General features: G+C 44.3%; 1 protein-coding gene across 7 annotated transcripts in view; it reads left to right on the forward strand.

Moving 5' to 3' along the window:
• The first annotated feature begins 2,435 nt into the window (after nt 1–2,435).
• SETD5 (SET domain containing 5) overlaps nt 2,436–12,589 on the forward strand; it is a 191,017-nt gene continuing 180,863 nt past the window's right edge. For 3 of the 7 annotated variants that reach the window (XM_050959807.1, XM_050959811.1, XM_050959810.1), the window contains exon 1: nt 2,436–2,888. The gene's annotated coding sequence lies outside the window, so the exon portion shown is untranslated. The remainder of the gene's footprint in view (nt 2,889–12,589) is intronic. The other 4 variants (XM_050959808.1, XM_050959809.1, XM_050959806.1 and 1 more) reach the window with 4 other exon arrangements.

Here is a 12,589-nt window from a genome sequence, read left to right on the forward strand (position 1 = left end):
CTTCCAGAGTTTGAGACTGTTCCACGTGACATCACATGATGCAGCTAGAGAATTTAATGCTTAGGAAACCTTCCAACTTCTAGAGTTTCCCTAGATTTTTTTTGGCAGGTCACTCTCCCAGAGAGGTGGGAGAGATTGGGGTGGGAATGTCTGCAGAATCTCATCTGGCTCCTGCTGCTCTAGGTGGCACTCCTGTTGTGTCCTGTCTGCTGCTCCCAATGGATGCAGCAACAGAGAAAAAAGCAGCAGTAGTGATGAGGTGGAAAACCCTTTGCCACAGCAGCTTTGCTAAAGAGGCAGTAGGTAGGTGAAGATATTGACTGTCTGTCACGGGCCAAGTGGGGGTGGGGGAGATGGCACTTGAAAGGGTCATGGGGAAAGCAGGCCAGGGCAATATCACCTTAGATTGAAGGTAGCTAGACTGGAAAATGGGACAGGGTGCCTGCTGTAGTGGAGATGAGGATTTCACTGGAGAGTGCTGAGCATGTTGACTCACTGAGAATTCTAAGGGTCAAGGCAAAGCTTGAATGAACTCTGAATTAAAGAACACAATAGACCTGTTGCAGTACAGAGGGGAGTAAGATGCTGTCCGGGTACATGCTGTGCTCTAAGTGCTCAAAATGACTTCTTCACAATAGTGTCTTGTCCTACTGTGTGTGCAGATACTGCATTTCCTCTACAAGATGGCCCTCGATTGTGTTTCAGATCAGACTCTGGGAAGCTACATCAGTTTATGTTCTCTAGATCCTGCAAGAGGATGGGAGGAGATAGAATTAGGCATAAAATGCAACAGCCTAAGTGAATCAGGCTTGAGTTGCTTTTAATTAAAAAAAACACATTTTCTAGCCTTGTTCTGACATATCTGAGATTAGGGCAGTGACTAAAGTGACAGGAAGCATGCTGGCTGCACTGCTATTAGATGTTTCCTCCATTTGGCACAGGAACAGAGCCATGAGGAAATATGTATTGCCAACAATGTTCAGTAAAAGTAACATGAAAAGGTAGCTTGTACTAGAGACACCACCACAAAGACCTGGGGGAAGATGAGGCCACTTTTTCAGATGGGAAATCAGTGAGGAACATGTTTCAACCAGACTCATCCTTCAGCTGCAGCTAGGAATGTTTCCAGGGAGACTAATTATAGTGTGCAAGAAGCACATATTGTTATAATGAGGTCCCCTCAAAGCATCAAGGAATTAGTGTTCACTTTTCTGGGGGGAGTAGACTGAGTTTAGAGGGCATGGCCTACTCAACAGGTGCATGTGCTTCTCCTGCTATAAGCTGACTTCCTCATGCTGAGGGCTATGGGCAAATCATTGCCTTGTGTCAGTCTTAGAAAATTGTTTGCCTGGGACAGGTCATTCCTTTTTTAGAGGGGCAAACATTTGTCACGCTCTCCTTATCACAATCATGGTGTAAAAAATATATAAAGGACAACTAAACTTCAATTAGCATGTGCTTTGCTAAATGAGGAGTTTAACACTGAATTATCTGCTGCTAAGCTTTTTTCAGGACTACTCTCAGCTGTGGAACGCTTGACCAGGGGATGTTGTTGAGGCCAAGAATTTTAGCAGGATTGAAAGAAGGATTGGATGTTCTTCTGCCTAAGAATATTCACGGTTATTTGAAAGCTTTTAAATACGTACAAAGCCTTTTGCTTCAAGCCTCCAGTGGGTCTCTTGGCGGCAGCTGCTGCTGGGGCGCGCGGGGGGGCTGCTCTATTCCAGCTCTGCCTGCTGGGCGGTTCTTGCACCTGACAGTGGCCCCTGCTAGGGTGCGGGGCTGAAGGGGCAGCTGCTTTGAGCAAGTCGAGCTGTTGGCCCGGCCCCTCTATAGCGCGGTCGCTCTGTCTGGGCCGGTCTAGGCCGGGTCCCCGCGCGAGCCGTGAGATGCTGGAGGCGGGGGGCGTTCCCTGGTGCAGCAGTCAGGTGAGTTCGGCCGCTGCATCATAGCAGCGCTGGGCGCGCCCGGGCTCGCGGCGGCGCCGCAGACCAGGGCGTGACCCGCTCTAAAAGCGCTGGGCAACCAGGCCCGGCACAGCCGAGCGCCCTACGGGAACCCGCAGGGGCCAATCCTCCGGTGGCGCGGCCCCCCCTTCCCCGCTGGGCGGGAGGCTGCGTGCGCGTGCCTTGCGAGCGCCCCACCCCTTCTCTCTGCCACGTGTCCCGAGGCGGGAGTTACACGCCGGGAGAGAGGCGCCCCACGTGGTTCAAGCGGCGCCGAACCAATCATAGGTCGGCTCCGCTTCCGGTCACGTAGAGTGGCTAACTCAGTGCGCATCGCCGATACTTGTCCCTAACTGACGGGAGGTTCGGCCAAGCAGAGCATATTTTCAAGACGGCCAGATACACCCCATAGCCAATAGGAGCCGCCCTCGAAGCTGCCCCGAGGCTCTTGTACTAGTAGTAGGGCAGCCGCTCGCGCCTCTTCTCTGTCGTCGTTACCCCCTTCAAAGTGGCAGCTTGGGACACCAATAGGAAGCCGCCTCTGTGGCGATAGCGACTGGGTGGGCCAACTGTAGCCAATGCGATGTGGGCATGGGCGTGGCCTGCTCAATTGGGGGCCAATCGAAAGTGTGAATAGGTGAGGCTCGAAGGGGTGCTGCTGCCAGTATATGGTTGAAATGGGTGGAGCTAGGCGACGGTGCAGCCAATGGGGAGTGGCAGTGGGCGTGTCCGGGTAGCCCCTGGCGCCAGCGCTGGGGCGCCCCGTGCGCTCAGTGCTGTTTCCGCCAGGCCCGTGGAAGAGGCGCAGCCAGTGGTGCTGAGGGGGAGGGGCCGAGGCTGCCGCCGCCGCAGAGGGTCTCGGTCCCGTCTGCTGCCCAGGAAACGCCGTGGCGCCGAGCCGGGCCTAGTGGCGCGCGGGGGCCCGGGCAACGGGCCAGCCAGGTAGGGGGCGGGCTCTGGGGGAAGGGCGCCCCGCGGGTGACGGGCCCCCCGCGGCCTGCGTCCCCGGCAGCGCCTCACGGGTGCCGGCCGGCTGCAGCCGCTCCCTACCTGCCTCTGCTCTCGGCCCGGGATCGCTCTTGCCGCCGCTCGCTGCCTTGTCTCCGTCCCCAGGGGCCTGCGCGAGAGAAACTCGGCACGGGGCAGGAGAGGCGGGGACGGCGCACGGGGCTCTCGCAGCCGGGCCTGGGATGGGAAGGGGGTGATGAGCGGGCAGAGCCGCGGGGCGCCTGCAGCCTAGCCGAGTGGGGGTGGGGTTCCTTAGCCGAGCGCGGGGGGAAGAAAACGAGTCCGCGGGGGCTCCTATCCGACTCTGGGGTGCCCTGGCCGAGCCCCGGCGGGGGGGAGCCGAGCCCTTGGGATGGAAACGAATGCGTGGGGGGAGTCCTGGCTAAGCCCTGAGGAGAGTGGGGGAACAAGTGCGAGGAGTGTCTCGTCTGGATGTGGGGAGGTGTTTGTATAGATGGGAGCCCCAGCCAGACTATTGGGGGCTACCCAGCTCGGGGGTTGGTGAGGACGGGGACTCCTAGTTAATTGCCAGAGGGAATCATGGCGTTTCTCCTCAGTGTGTGCATCTGCCTGTCTTGGGAGGACAGAGTTGTCGCTATCATGGTAAAAAGAGAGTTAGATTCTGATTAATTCAGTTTGTTTTGGTTCCCAGGCAAGTCTCTGTGTGGGTGGTGGTCGGTACAGTGGAGGCCTTTGTCAGTTGCCTTTGAGCTGCTTGTAGAGAGGAGAGGGGAAAGTCACTGTTGTGGGAAAGCCCCCTTTTGTGCTAATCACTTCCACGCCAAGATTATTGCTTCACAGGAATGAGAGGATCACCCTCTGTCTTGAAGCAGCCTGCTCTGGGCTGCTGTTTCCTTTCCTGTCCCTGCTGTCAGCTCTGAGCTGCTGGTCCCTTCAGGGTATGGTGGAGGGACGTGTTTGACCTGCATTTTCTGCTTTCTCATGGTGCCTGTACAGTGTGCTCACTAATAATCCTCTCCCCTTTTCTTGCCTTGTGCTGGAGGCTGCAGCACGGATTTTCCTGCATTTCGTTGTCTGTTGTGTTTCTCCTGCTGGGTGGATTCCCAGCCTCCTTACCTGGCTGTTTAGGCTCAGGACCTAACTAAAACACCATTCGTATTTGTAACAGCGTACAGCTGTGACAAGGTCACCTGTGTCTCCAGCAGCTCGTCCTTGGATGCCAATGGCCTACTGTTCAAACAGAGCTCCTTTGTTGTATGTCATATGTCTTGTAAAATGTTGGGCTTGGCTGTCTAAGCTGGACAGTGGTTCTGGGAAGAACTTCAGGTTCCTGTTCCCTGACAGAAGGAAGGAACTGAGATGTGGTTCCTTGTGTTTCTAAGCAGGGAAAATTGATGTAATGAAGGGGATTCTCAACAGGCAACAGATAGTCTGTTGTGCGGAGGGATCCTGGGATTTTATTGTACAGTGATTATAATATACCACTGGGATTTTTTCAGCTCTCTGCAGAGGCCAATGATGTTTTAAGGAGATAATAGCTCTTTGCAGGCCTTGCAGTGGCCTCCTGCAGTCTCTCTCTGTCCCATTATGTAATTGGAGTGTTTAAGGTTCACTCAGGCAGAGGTTGTGGGCAGGAGAGTGAATTAATATCATCTTGTGGGGGATGGGACTATTGTTGCGAAAACCATGATTTTGGCAGCATTATTTTTTTTAAATTCCAAATTGACACTCTGGAGGTGCTGCTGTTAAAAGCAAAAATCTAAGGCTAGATCAAGAGTTCAGTATTTCCTTAATAGGGGGTAGGAGTTTCCCTTTTCACCTATGAAGGAGGTACAAGGAATTTTTCTGTAACTGGCCCAGGAAGTCATTTTGTTTCCAGCCTTCTGGCTTGAAGCACAAAGGTGAAGGAAGTAAGGAGGGTGTTGCTTTGCTTTGGATCCTGTGTGTAAGTGTTCAAGGCAGTGACAGCAGCTGCGGGAGCTCTGGTTGCTACGTGAGAAGCTTCAGTAGTGTTGGCTGCTGTCTCCAGGGAAGGACAGCAGAGCAGCCTCCATTAGTATAGTGCTTAGGAGATGCCTGGTTCCTGTTCAGAGAAAGGGCTTTGCTTTTGCATTTCCACAGGTCTGAAACAAAAGTGTGTAAATCTTGCTCCAGCTGGATAAAACTGCAGGCTGGATTTCATTGTTTGGTTCTTAGAATTGCACTAGGATATGAGCTGTAAACCCTGAGCTGGCTTTTTTAGTTGTTTCCACTGTTATAGCCGTTTTGGTCCCAGGATATGAGAAACACAAGATGGGTGAAGTAATATCTTTTATTTCACCAACAAGAGACAAGCTTTTGTGCTTCAGAAAACTGAAGAGTTTGATGGAGCTTGAAAGTTGTCTAGTAAAAGGTATTACCTCACCCATCTTGTCTCTCTCTATGCAAAATTAGGTAATGAGAATTGATATGATTTTCCTATAGCAAGAGAGACAGTTGTAGCCTTGGATCTGGGACTGCAATCTACATCTGACTCCAGTCTCCTTTCCAGTTAGTCATACAGCCAGATGCTTTCCTTATTGTTCGTATGTCTCCTTCCTCCCCTTCCATCGGCTGGGCCCCATTTGCCTTATTGACTGGAATTTCTGCTGTGTGCAGTGGGTGGGTGCTGCGGACACTAGTCTGGTGCTGCTGAAAGGGGATTTTCCATTCACAGAGCAGAGAACAGTCAAAATAGTGGCCCAGCTCAACTTTGGAACTAGCAACAAAACACAATCTAAAGAACTTTCCCCCTTTTGCTGTACCCGCAGAGCAAAATGTATAGCATATAGCCTCTTCTGCAGTTGGATGCCTACCAAAAGATGTAGGAAATACTTTCCTCAGTTACTGAGCCATTTTCCCTGCTGTAGATAGTGAAATATATGGCAAATGCCACCTCTGCAAACATGTCACTCTGCCTCCAACATTTAATGTAGCAACAATTTGCAGTATCTGTGGCAAAGGGCCATTTTTGCCATGACTGTGTATTGTGTGAAGAGCAGCTTGGCAGGCACCACACTACAGTGGACTGTCTAATTGGTTTTAATAGAGATTTCCTTTTTAGGAGAAATAATTGACTTTTAAAAAACTATTTAAATCTAACCTCTCTACTTTTTGAGATACATCTTGTGCTGGACATTGTCTGTACCATTTTGAATAACAGATAAAAATATATTCCCAATTACTAATATATTTTAAAAATTAGTACATCTGAAAACTTGAAATTTGTATACAGAATTCATGTAACAAAATGATAAAGCAATATGTAAAACAAATGTACCCAAGTGTTTGAAAACAGTCATGGTCTTTGCAAACACCCATCTGGTTTGTGCTAACAAAATCTAACTACTAAGCTTTTTTCATAAAATATCATGTTAGTTTGTAGTTTTCTGATTAACTGTACATTTTATCTGAACTAATGTTTGTAATAAATGTGCTTGACTGTCAGGAATCATTTTCTTATTCCAAAACAATATAATTGGTGCATAACATCTTATATTTGAGATGTAGATTCCACAGTATTTTAGAAAGTAAACTTAGCCTAATCTCTGCACAGACAACTGAAATACAGCCACCTTGTGGGTGGAACGTGGCAGTTATTTAACTTTAGATAATGTTTTCACCCCTCGTACACTACAACAGGACAGCAGTAATTTCCCAGTCTAGAATTTCGCCAGGACACTAGGTCTTACTTTCTTGCTCATGTAAAAAATATGAAGGAATCTTCACTAGTTGCAAGTCAGCCTTTATTTTGCAGTGCCCCCAACACAATAAATGGAGCATTAATTCACTGCTGACTCAGTAGGAAGACATAACTGATAACACTTTCTAGACCACCCTGGGATTTGTTGGAGTTGTCCTGACCTGAATGCAATACTGATTAGCTAATGATATCTGAGATTACAGTCCAAGGCAGTATGACCACATCTTACATATACTTTAGTTCCCTTTTACAGGTAGCTGTTATTTGCAGCCAACTCTCATTTTGAGAGGCATTGTTTTTATTCAAGCTAAGTTAGAAAAAAGCTCATTAATGCAATATTAAAGAGATACTGTTGGATCAGATTTCACCCTGTTTATGCTCTTTAAAAACAAACCTTTAGAAAATTTCAGATTAGTAGAAATGTTACATGGAATATACAAGTATTTCCAGTGGAAACAGGTTTTTTAAAATACAAACATTCCCCTGCACTTTCTGTAGCTGAAATACTGGGGTTTAGTGCATGATAACCTGAAAATGAAATTGATAGACTGACGTGTCTGTCTTTAGTGTCCCAGCTGAGAGAAATGCAGCAAGTCAACTTTAAAAAAATATTTAATTTTTTAATGCCATAGTAGACAAAAATGTGGATTTTAAATGTCTTGAACGGTGTTCCTTTAAGGCACTGTGGTAATACAGACATAACAAATGCACAAAGTTCAGGAAATTCAAAAGTCAAGGTTCACGTAAAGTTACCCTGCTCCTGTGCATGCACATTGGACTCATTCTTTGAGCTGTTAAATGCATAACTTAATATATGTAAAATATGCTAATAAAATATTAAGGTTATAAGTTTTTAGTACACAAATCAGGATATAGGTATGAAGGTTTATATAGTAATATTAACATAATCAGCATTGTGAGCAAGTAATGAATATATATTTAAATACACCTCTACCCCGATATAACGCTGTTCTCAGGAGCCAAAAAATCTTAGCGCGTTATAGGTGAAAGCGCTTTATAGCAAACATGCTTTGATCCACTGGAACGCGCACCACGCCCCCCTCCCCCAAAGTGCTCCTTTACCGTGTTATATCCAAATTTGTGTTATATCGGGTCACATTATATCAGGGTAGAGGTGTAAATACACATGTGATATGAGCAAATGAAGATTAATATGAAAACCTTCACAGTTCTCTCTCTTCACTTATTCACCCTTAAATAAACATATTACATTAATAACTTTTGTATTTAATTTTTTGGTCTTTTACATATTGTTATTAGGCTAATTATAGACTTTAAAGTTCATGCTTCATTTAAAGGAATAGGATGTGGCAGCAGTTAGTTTGTAGCACCTTTGCTGCTTATTTCATTTGTAGACAGTACAAGTCTGGGGTAATATGACGATGACAGTTTATATCCGAAAGTATCTTGACAATGGGAAAAGGGAACTTTTTAAAAAAAAATGAAAGATTAGAATTTTCAGGTAACTGGAATGCAGCAAAAATTAGACACCTAGAAAGTGTGGAATCTACAATTTTTCATGTCTTCAGTTTTCTCCTTTCCTTGCTGAAGTTGCTATTTTGCAGGAATTTGCTCTTTCAGTGGCACTTTCCAGTATTCCTGTAGCAAATCTTCCTAGCAGCAACTCCTGTCCCTACTGAGCAAGGAGAATATGCAGTTTGCCTGGCCTCCTCATTGAGCTACAAAGGGGTGGGGCTTATTAAGCTGTTGAACTCTTAGTTAATTCCCAATGAGCATACTGAAGAAACAATTTTTCATCTGCTCCCAGTTTCTAATTTTTTCTGTAATTAGCAGAGAAGCATTCTTCCTCTTGGAGGATGAACTCTGTGGCAAGTCTGGAGATTTTTTTTTCAGCCAATTTTCAGTTACTGGAGTAGGGTTATAATTTTCCTTTACTTTTGAAAGTGGCTAAAGGGATTTTTTAAAAACTTCTTCTAAGGGCTGAGATCAAGATTGAAAAGTTATAGCCCCCCCCAAAGGAGAAATTTGCAGAAAGTGAAAACAAGTTACATTGGAAATTTGTACATAACTTTATTAGTAACATTTGCAGCTGTGAACCTTATAAAATAGTATGTGCAATGTGTTCTAGTGAACAGTGTTCTGGAAATCATATGTCCAAAATCCTGAAATTCTAAGCTTAAGTACTTAGATCTAGTGGCTTATAACTTGCAGTGGGATGGATGGTCCAGTAGTTAGGGTACTGGGAGACCTGGATTCATTTCTCTGCTCTCTAGAATCTTTCTGTGTGACCTTGGACAAGTCACTTAGCCTCTGTGCTGTTGTTTCCCAGCCATAAAATGAAGATGATGATGCTTCCCTACCTCACAGTGTTGAGAGAATAAGTATATTAAGGACTGTGAAGTGCTTTGAGATCTATGGATGAAAACCAATATAACACATGGGTGTTATTATTATTACTTGGAAGGGCTATGTTTGAACAAAGCTGGTATTTCACTCTCTCACTCAGACACACACAAAGGCAGTTTAAAACGAAAAACTTTGTTTACCCACCTAACTCCAAACTAGCTGAACTGATTTCCCCACCCCACACACTTAAAAACAAAATCTTCTGGGTTGAGATAATCTGTGAGAAATTTTATCCCTTAAAGAATTTTAAGAAAACTATTAATTGAAAAGGTGTTTAGAATGGAACACCCAATATCACCCTTAGTGTGTTTATAGTCAGAAGAGTGACTGAAAATGGCACCACATTGTAAACAGATGTTTTGTTTGTCATGGCTGCTAACCTACTGATTCAAACAAGCTTATACCCATTGGCCTTGCAGAGCTCATACCACTCAAGGAGAGTGAGTTAGGTTCTTTTCTGTCTTGGGCATCAACAGGATCGCCATCTTTTACCTGTTACATCAGTGGCAGAGGTAAAAGTTTGGACTGCTGGTGCTAAGATAATCCTTTTTTGTCTTTTAAAGTGAACCAATTTGATATGCAGGTCTCTGATTAAAGAATGAATATGAAATCACATATATAACCATGCTTTTTAACTAAAGCATATCTATTGATACCACAGGACAAGATCAAGTTTAAGGAGGAACTTGGAGTTTTTCTTGACAATACTAAACGATGTAGGTTTTTTTGCACAGACTTTGTGTTGTAAAAATAATTTGACATATAAGTTCCCTATATATTGTATGAAAATGTTTTATTCTTTTGTTGAATGAGCAAAGCATTTTATTAAATTTTGAATGCCTCTGGAACTAAACTTGCAGTTCATATATTAAACAGTAAGCTCATCTCAACCTTAAATATGGTGGTGTTGCTTCCCCTTTATGACATGGTTTTTAATACTTTGTCATTTAAGTTAATAAAACATTATCGGAGTTCTCTAATGGCCAAAGTATACCTTTAAATCACTATGGCTTTTAACCAAAGATGCTGCTTAGTGAATAAGTTTCTACTTTGTTTTCAAGGTTTTGAGTTCAGATCCTGTAAAGTTGCACTTCGTAATACATGTTTCCAATAATATAATTGTAGATTTATTTTTAGTATTGCAATATGTGTGATCCACTACGTTCTGCTATACTTAAAACAAATAAAAGTAAAGGTTTACTGTAGCTATAGCTTTAGGAAAAGGTTACATGTTTAAATGGGCAAGTTAAGTAGGATGTGATTGGGATTCACTTGGCTTCCCATGTGCAGTTCAAAGCATCTTTGTAGATTTATGAATTGTAAGGACGCAGAGGATGTGGTTAGGGTGCTTCACTGGGGCTCAGGTGGTGTGGTTATTTGGCTCTGCCACAGTCTCCCTTGTATCTTTGGGCTAACAGTCTGCATTTGACTTCCTCATGTAAAATGGCGGTAATGCTTCCTTTCTTCCTCCTTGCTTGTCCTGTGTTTACAGTGCCTCCCACAATGGAGGTTTAATGTCAAGTGGGGCCTCAAGGTGATGGTGTAATAAAAATTCTTTAACTTGAGTTTTAAAATGGAAAAACCTTTTAAATATTTTTAGAAAATGTAAATATAAAATTTTACTGATCTGCACACCCTATAATTTGCACACCCCATAATTTGCACATATGAGGCAATCTCTCCCCATTTCTCACAAGACTTAATAGCAGGGAACTGCAGTGATGTCTCATTACATTTGTAAAATATATAACAAAATATTCTTTAGTACACTATACTATATTGTAAACAAAACTAAATACTTCTCAAATAAATGAATGAAGTACATTTTGTAATGGATTATCCCTTTTTTACTCAGAAATTAGCTAAATCCTTATTTCACTGTGACTTTTGCAGTCATAATTTCTGTTTTCTTTGTAAAATATCAAAGCACTATAGAAAGTTGTGAATTACTGAGTCTCTACTGTAATATAGTCACATTTATGCATAGATATGGATTAGTAATAAGTCAGGGTTATCGATATCTTCTAGATACCTTTGCTGGAAAGGACTTTTCTGTAAAATAAGAGTATGGTTGAACCCAAGGCTGCTACGCTGGAAATTTGTTAGGGGACCACCTCTAACTTTTGTATATAATAGTGTATTGAAGCTTCTTGTCTTTAATATGGAGAGGTGGCCTATCCAACTACAGATCCTGGCATGCAATGCTCCAGTCAGGCATCTTTTTGTTATTGCATGCTGGGACTTGTAGTCTCTATAGATAAATGCAGCCGTTTGGCCATATTGTGTTAGTCAGGCATTACCCTGGGCTGGAATTAGGTTATTTACTGCTTTAAACATGGCCTGCAAGATCGGCAAGTGCACTTGCTGTTTTATAACAGCAGTGTGGAGCATAGGTGTCACCTGTTATGACAGGCAAAGGCCCCTAATCAATTTTGGTGGTGAACTATTAACTGCTGCAGTCCTATGGAAAACTTTCAAGGGTTCCTCCAAATAAACCATGTTACACTAACTTCACCAGGTCATCATTATAATCTGGATTGCAGTTTGCCATCTGCTCATAAAAGTTTCAGCTTCTCAGTTTGGTGCTGGATCTGCTGTTGGTATGTGCGTGGGGGTGTCCTGTCTGCTGTTAGATGACCTATAGAGCTGCTGTCACTTGGGGTCTTGTCTGTTAGACTCTATGGTCATGGGTACTATAGAAAAACCTGAGTGCTGCAGTCCAGCACCAAATGGTAAAATGCGGTTTGTGATAGATCTGATAAGCAGGGGAGCACAAATCTCATCAACCCCTTTCCCACTACACTGCTTTTTCCCTTGGCTGGGTAGGACGAAGGGTTTTAACCAAGATTTGAGTGAGCTCTCTGCTGGGTGACCAGATGTCCCGATATTTAACCCTTTGTCCCACATCCCAATCTATGTATGATCAGGACGCCATTTGTCCTGATATTCAGGTAAGGAGGCGAGTGGGAGGGAGGTGCTGACTCCATGGGTGCTCCAGGGTTGGAGCACCCATTGGGAAAAATTGCAGCCAAGCTCCCCCCTCCTCATAGACTCATAGACTCTAGGACTGGAAGAGACCTCGAGAGGTCATCGAGTCCAGTCCCCTGCCCTCATGGCAGGACCAAATACTGTCTAGACCATCCCTAATAGACATTTATCTAACCTACTCTTAAATATCTCCAGAGATGGAGATTCCACAACTTCCCTAGGCAATCTATTCCAGTGTTTAACTACCCTGACAGTTAGGAACTTTTTCCTAATGTCCAACCTAAATCTCCCTTGCTGCAGTTTAAGCCCATTGCTTCTTGTTCTATCATTGGAGGCTAAGGCGAACAAGTTTTCTCCCTCCTCCTGATGACACCCTTTTAGATACCTGAAAACTGCTGTCATGTCCCCTCTCAGTCTTCTCTTTTCCAAACTAAACAAACCCAATTCCTTCAGCCTTCCTTCATAGGTCATGTTCTCAAGACCTTTAATCATTCTTGTTGCTCTTTTCTGGACCCTCTCCAATTTCTCCAGATCTTTCTTGAAATGTGGTGCCCAGAACTGGACACAATCCTCCAGT

The sequence above is a fragment of the Gopherus flavomarginatus genome, chromosome 6 (genome assembly GCF_025201925.1).
Source record: "Gopherus flavomarginatus isolate rGopFla2 chromosome 6, rGopFla2.mat.asm, whole genome shotgun sequence".
NCBI classification, from domain to species: domain Eukaryota; kingdom Metazoa; phylum Chordata; order Testudines; family Testudinidae; genus Gopherus; species Gopherus flavomarginatus.